Source organism: Cydia splendana, chromosome 16 (genome assembly GCF_910591565.1).
Source record: "Cydia splendana chromosome 16, ilCydSple1.2, whole genome shotgun sequence".
Taxonomy (NCBI): Eukaryota; Metazoa; Arthropoda; class Insecta; order Lepidoptera; family Tortricidae; genus Cydia; species Cydia splendana.
The window spans coordinates 2,643,224-2,651,381 of NC_085975.1; positions in this window are offsets into that span (position 1 = coordinate 2,643,224).

The window sequence follows — 8,158 nt, forward strand, 5'->3', positions numbered from 1 at the left end:
AATATAAAAACTACTGAAAGAGGCCTCATAGGGAATGTTCTCATTGGAAATTTAATTTAAATTCTCGTGTAAGTTTCCGGAAATTTCCGAGAATGTTACTGAATTTTTGAGAATGTTCTGCAACTTGTAAGTACATTGCTTGTAGAGACCTCATACCTACCATTGTCACTGTGACAAAGGTATGAAAAGGTACTGAAATTAAATTCCTTAACCTATAGTTCCCTAGCTATTCATGACCCTAAATTAATTACCAAATCTAGTTCTTCCTTCGCCAGTTTTAGGGTTCCGTACCCAACGGGTAAAAACGGTACCCTACTAGACCCTATTACTAAGACTCCGCTGTCCGCCTGTCCGTCCGTCTGTCTGTCACCAGGCTGCGACTCATGAACCGTGATAGCTAGACAGTAGAAATTTTCACAGATGATGTATTTCTGTTGCCACTTTGTTGTCACTATAACAACAAATACTAAAAACAAAATAAAATAAATATTTAATAAAATTTTTTTACAAAAAAAAGCAAACCGACTTCAAAAAGGATGAAATAAAATATTATCCTTTTTGAAGTCTATGCGTTACCAACTGATATGTTTGAAGTCGGTGCCAAGCCAAATTTTGAAGCATACCATGATTTTGGTGCGATTCGATAAGGATGTACCTACGTTGGATTGCCTTACACGACGACAATGAACGTACTTTCTGTAGGTACAGTCGACGTTAAAAATATGTTTACACTTTTCGCCTTATTACAAAGGAGTAAGGTGCAAAAGTGTAAATATATCTTTGACGTCGATTGTATCTAAGAACACACCTCAGAACACACGATCAAACCTTCTTGGCGCAGTCTGTACCATGTTTGTCGGCACATTAGTGGAAATCCAATGCATTTTTTTTTCGTCGGTTTTTTTAAAGAGCATTTCTTACTAATGCTCGAACAGTCTATACGCACGCAAGTGTGAGATTGGGACTGAGTAATTTCCCGTCCCTTATCCAGAGTAGACGTGTGCGCCGCGCCGGCGCGCCGCCGCCGCCGGGCTTTTTCGCCACGCCGCCGCCGCCGATAAATGATCGGCGTGAAATCGGCGTGACCTTGAATGTTGTTAATTAGCTATTCCAACTTGGTTTTTGGATTACAATCTGTATTTTTTTCAGTATATTGTAACAGTTGTCAAATTTATATCAATTATTTATTCTATAAACAGAATTAAAGTTACTTTAAACGGAGTAATCCTCGGTATTCATCGTCGAGAAAGATGAGGGAGCGATATATGAAGTAGTATGTTTTCCTATTAATTGTGAATTCACTTTCAACTCTTAATTTGATTTTTTGAATGAAAAACATCGAAATGGCGGCTCTTTTGATGAAAACTGAAGATGAAAGTTCTAGAGAGGTCTTGACATCAACCATTTCAAGACCAAAGTAATGGTAGTAGACAGAGCAAACATGCTCCCAGTTACCGACGCACTCGGCGATTACAGAAAAGCTAGCTAGTATATGTTGGGATATGCTAGTATATGTTCGTTAAGGGGAAAGGGACTTGCGAGCAAATTCTAAACCTTCCTCTCTCTCATAATATAAAAATGCTATGAATTCAACATCCCAATGTACATGTGCTTTGTCGACTATCAGAAATCTTTCGATTGCGTAAGGTGGGAAAAACTGTGGGAGATACTAGCTGAACTTGGAGTCCCAAGCCACCTTATAGCCCTACTGCAAAGTCTCTATGGTTCTGGTTATGGAACGGTGACCATTGGAGGCGTCACGTCCAAGAGCTTTAATTTCCAGAAGGGGGTACGAGTACGACAGGGATGCATTATATCTCCCATACTATTTAATATATATGGGGAGTATATAATGCGACACACCCTTGAAGGTTGGGAGGGCGGTGTGAAAGTCGGAGGAAAACTTATTTCGAACCTTCGCTACGCGGACGACACCACCCTCCTTGCATCGTCTGAAATGGAAATGATACCGCCGATACCGGATGATACCGATAACGAATGATACCGGAGATACGCAGACGTATCGGCATGGCTAAGACAGCAATGACCCAACTCGGCAAAATATGGAAAGACAGGAACATTTCGAACCGCACCAAAATACATCTCGTCCGCACTCTTGTCTTCTCCATATTTCTCTATGGGGCCTAAACCTGGACGCTGAAAGCCGCTGATAGGCAGAGTATCGACGCTTTCGAAATGTGGTGCTGGCGCCGTATGTTAAGGATTCCTTGGACAGCCCACCGCACAAACGCCTCGGTCCTCAAAGAACTCAGAATGGAGAACACCCAAGGTCTGTCCTCTATATGTCTACACCGTGTTGTTACCTACTTTGGCCATATCGCACGAAGAGGGGCCAACAATTTAGTTAAACTAGTGGTGACGGGAAAGGTCGAGGGTAAAAGACCTAGAGGACGAAGTCCAAAGAGGTGGTCGGACCAGATCTCCGAACAGCTGGAGCTACCTGTTACCACCGCCCTCCATCAAGCCACAGACTGAAACGGAGGCAATTTAGAAAGCGCAAGTGGAGTCACGATCCTCAGCAATGGGGGAACGATTAAGAAGAGAGTTATGTTGGGATGATAACCAGTGCCGGTGGTTGCACCGCCGAGATACGCCGCAGAGCTGGCATGGCTAAGAGTACTATATAGCTAACTTGGACAAGATCTGGAAGAACAGAGGTATTCGACGTGCAACTATGTAAAGTGCGCTTGGTAAGAGCTCTCGTCTTTTCAATATTCCAATATGGTGCCGCAAAGTGGAGCCTCAAAAAGTGTGACGTGCAAAGGTGCATTTGAGATGTGATATTGACGAAGACTGCTGCTTCTACCTAGGACAGCTAGAAGAACAAACCCCTTAATTCTTAGAGAGAATATTGCCACTCGGCTATCCATGGGCGAGCCCTTAGATTCTTCGGACATAATTATTATGCGGTTTTCAACGCATGAATGGATGAATTAATAAATGAATGGCGAATAGCAAACATGCTCGGAGTGGAGCATGTGTGAGATGGTCAAACGTTGTGAAGAAGTGTACAGATGTGCAGTCCACACGGCTTATGGAGACAAATTACATGAAGTGATCCTCAGCAATGCTCAAACGCAAAAAAGCAATGAAAAAACGAGAAAGAAGAAGATACATCTCAGTGAGCCTGGTGCTTGTACGACAGGAAAACCTTTAAAACAGCGGTCGGCAACCTTTTAGCAGCCAAGGGTCACATAGTAGTTAACGAGTTGACGCGGGCCGCACTTTGTTAATATTTGTGACTTTATCAGATATTGTCGTTTGTCAATATTACATACAAAATAGCCAGAGAGGCTCGCGGGCCGCAAGTGAGAGGTTCGCGGGCTGCATGCGGCCCGCGGGCCGCTTGTTGCCGACCGCTGCTTTAAAGGGATGACATAATAGCAGTCCGTATGTCTAGCAAATCTAGTATTTCGTTAAAGTACGTCATTTTAATACGATAACTTATGGAAAGCATAAAAAAACGGAGAGTTACAGATCGGATCGTAGGTCATTGGGACCAGGTGACCGGCTGACCGCTTACAGCTAGCCAGTTACTAGGGAAATCAAGTTATTATACCTATCCTATATTAATTTACAAACTCTATTTTACTCACAGCCTATTCATAACTATACGTAGATTACGTAATTCACTTACCAGCAACCTGAATTGATCAAATTTTTAAGAAAAACAACAAATTAATGATTTTTCTTAAGGAACCTAAAAGTCAAGGTCACGCCGATTTCACGCCGAAAACACGCCGCCGCCGCCGATTTTTTGGCAAACGCCGCCGCCGATCATTTTATAATCGGCGCACACGTCTAATCCAGAGGACTACATTTCAAAATATAAAACAATTTAAGAAATTTACCTTTTTGCCAAATTTCACCTAAAGCGGTTCAGTTGTTTAGCCATGAAAAGGCGACAAAGAGGCAGACAAAATTACTTACACATTTGTAATAGTTATTAGTGCAGTTCTAATGGGATTTATAGCTATAAAGCTGATTATTTTGACTTGGCTTGGCACCGACTTCAAACATATCAGTTGGTAACGCATAGACTTCAAAAAGGATAATATTTTATTTCATCCTTTTTGAAGTCGGTTTGCTTTTTTTTGTAAAAAAAAATTATTTTTCCATTTTTAGTTTTAACGCATTGTTAAGAGCGCGACGCATGAATGAAAAACAAGATCATGTTTAACACTAAATTCGTGTACCTATTACTTTAATAAATATGTATGTAATCAGGAATTTTCTCGAGTCCGTCTGGGAAATTATAATTCCTGTCACTACTACACTAAATCCATCCTCCGCCCCGCCACTGGCCCAATCCCTCAACGCCCCGATCACTCAACCTCACAGCGCATCAACCCCTGATCCAGGAACCCCTCGACCCTGAACCAGGAATTGTCTCGAGTCCGTCTGGGAAATTATAATTCCTGTCAACTAAATCCATCCGCCCGCCCCGCCACTGACCCAATCCCTCAGCCCCCCGATCACTCAACCTCACAGCACATCAACCCCTGATCCAGGAACCCCTCGATCCTGAACCAGCAACCCTTCAACCGCCATTCCCCGACCCGTTAATCTCTGACCCCTTAACTCCTAACCCTAACCCCCGATCAGTAGCCTTACCAGCTTACCACGAGTTTGACATTGATATATTCGCTAGCATGTGTGTAACTTACTTCCTATGCATCTAGCTCGTACTAACCTTAGTGTGAGCGAGATGCATAAAAAGTTACATTTAGATGCATAAGACGTTAGCGAATATGTCAATGTCAAACTCGTGGTAAGGCTACATACAGTTGCAGTACATCAAATTGGTGGTTTTCGGAAGCAAATGCTCGAGTTACTTTAGAAAACCCCGAAATCACTTAACACGTGCCTTTAAAAATTGAGGAGTTCCCTCAATTCCTCATGGATTCCATCATCAGACCAGAACCAAAAATAATACGGAAACACCTTGGTAACTTCTTCCAAACAAAAAAAGAATTACTCAAATCGGATCACAGGTGCCAGAGTAATCGCTGAACATATTTACATTTAAAGAAATCATCATCATTATCATCAAAGTAATCATCATCATCAGGTCTACTTCATCAAATTAGTGGTTTTCGAGAGAAAATGCTCGAGTTGCTTAAGAAAACGCCCAAAACACCATGCATGTGCCTTTAAAAATTGAGGAGTTCCCTCAATTCCTCATGGATCCCATCATCAGAACAGAACCAAATTAAAATGGGACCAACTCGGAGGTAGCTCCTTTCAAACAAAAAAAGAATTACTCAAATCGGACTACGGATGTCGGAGTAATCGGTGAATACATAGAAAAAAAAAAAATAGCCACAACCGAATACAGAACCTCCTCCTTCTATGAAATTGAAGTCGGTTAAAAAGTGAGGCTCCCATACAACAAATGTGATTTATTTGCCGTTTTTTGCGTAATGGTACGGAACCCTTCGTGCGCGAGTCCGACTCGTACTTGGCCGGTTTTTACTAACAAGGCAGATTATTTAGTAAATTGTGTTATTTATTTTACGACAGTCACGTGAAGCACTAGGTATACTTAAAGCAAAACAACAGCCTCTAGCATGACTGTTGGTCCAACTTAGACCTTATTCAATTGGAACAAGGTTTACGTATGGTTAGTAAATTGTGACAAGGATGGTACTAACAACAACACACTTGGCTGACCATAGATAGACGTTATGTCGTTGGAATAAGGTTCTAGATTAGACAGTTACCAGTGGACGGTGGTACGTGAGCGCGGGCACGGAGGAAGTAGTCGTAGGTATAGCTTAGTACGAGCTGTTACTATAATGCTAACGGGTAGGGATTTCCCTGTAAGTGTGAATGAAAATTGAATTAAAGGAGCAGTTTACCCTATTTATTGCATATTAGGTACAGTCGACGTCAAATATATGTATACATTTTTCGCCTTTTTACGAAGGAGTAAAGTGCATAAGTGTAAACATATATCTTTGACGTCGACTGTACTATAAGGTACAGTCGCCATCAGATATATCGGAACGGCCAAGGTGTTCACAATATCTGAACACGCGCTCTAACGCCCTGACAATAGAGGCGTGTTCCGATATTTGTGAGCACCTTGGCCGCTCCGATATATTAGTCCGGTGGCCGGCTGCATGAAACAAACCTCATCAAAAAATAGAATATACCTACCCTGTAGAGGTACCTGACATTTAGTAGCTTCCAACGCACTTGGTCGGCCTAGGCTTAACCTGGCAGATTTTGTACAAATGGCAAAAACGTTGGACAAAAATTCATCAAAAAAAACCTCATCGAAAAATAGAATGAAATTTGTATGGTAGGATACCTGACCTTGAGGACAGTAAAAAAAAATTGGTCGGCCTCACCTTAGCCTGGCAGTTTTTGCAGTCCGACCAGATTTATTGGGTCACGTGAGAGCTACAATTTACCTCATCGAAAAATAGAATGAAACAAACGGATTATAATAGCTAAAATAAGCCTGTTGACGTATGTCTTGGTCGGCCTCACCTTAACCTGGCAGTTTTTGCAGTCCGACCAAATTTATAAAAAAATCATCAAAAATTTTTTATTGAAAAATCGTATGAAACTGGTATGGTACGATGGCCGCCTTTGAGGACAGTAAAAAAAAGTGGTCGGCCAAATCCTGTGTTGGCAGGTTCCTGTGTCCGACCAATTTTGTGGTACCACGTGAGACCTACAATTTTACCTCATCGAAAAATAGAATGAAACAAACGGATTATAATAGCTAAAATAAGCCTGTTGACGTATGTCTTGGTCGGCCTCACCTTAACCTGGCAGTTTTTGCAATCCGACCAAATTTATAAAACTGCCAGGCTAAGGTGAGGCCGACCAATTTTTTTTTACTGTCCTCAAGGTCAGGTATCCTACCATACAAGTTTCATTCTATTTTTCGATGAGGTTTTTTTTGATGAATTTTTGTCCAACGTTTTTGCCATTTGTACAAAATCTGCCAGGTTAAGCCTAGGCCGACCAAGTGCGTTGGAAGCTACTAAATGTCAGGTACCTCTACAGGGTAGGTATATTCTATTTTTTGATGAGGTTTGTTTCATGCAGCCGGCCACCGGACTATATCTGATGGCGACTGTACAAACTATAACGACATACGACATGTAAGTACTCGTGAATCGTGAACTATAAAATAGGTACGTACTAACGTAGGTAGTGGAGAAACACAAAGCAGTTTCAAAAAATAAATAAGGTAAACGTGCTAGTACTCGACATGCTAATGCCCAATAGATGACACCTTGCTGTCAACTAATGGCTCTGTGAGCTGTGTAGGGGTATCTCATGAACCGTGATAGACAGTTGAAATTTTCACAGATGATGTTTCTCCGTTGCCGCTAAGTATTAACAACAAATACTAAAAAGTACGGAACCCTCGGTGGGCGAGTCCGACTCGCACTTATCCGGTTTTTTTGTTCGTGTTCCATACCAAAGCTAAAAACGGAACGGTCGTGTGTCAGGCATTTTTATTTTTTAATTTATACCTGACATACCTCCACATGATTAATATGCATGAGGACAAAAAGATGATATACGCGCGTCACATCAATTCCACCACACTTTTACAGCCCTTTTGTTAATGTATTTCCTTAAAAATTCATCACAATATCAACCTTACCCCCTTGTTTTAAGGGGCATCGTTAATCATCGTGTTATACAATGTCAGGCTCTTGATGGCTGCATTCCTCAAGAGTTGTGCTCGCTTAGCTTACCGACCACTCGTCTTAGATAAACCAGTATAACTTTACTACAAAGTTACAAACTACTACTACTTCCTAAAAAATGCTAAAAACTTAAGTATTTTCCCAAGTAGTTAAAAAAACCTTGTTAGGGTTCCGTACCTCAAAAGGAAAAAACCGGGCAAGTGCGAGTTGGACTCGCGCACGAAGGGTTCCGTACCATAATGCAAAAAAAAAAAAAAACTAAAAAAAGCAAAAAAAAACGGTCACCCATCCAAGTACTGACCACTCCCGACGTTGCTTAACTTTGGTCAAAAATCACGTTTGTTGTATGGGAGCCCCATTTAAATCTTTATTTTATTCTGTTTTTAGTATTTGTTGTTATAGCGGCAACAGAAATACATCATCTGTGAAAATTTCAACTGTCTAGCTATCACGGTTCG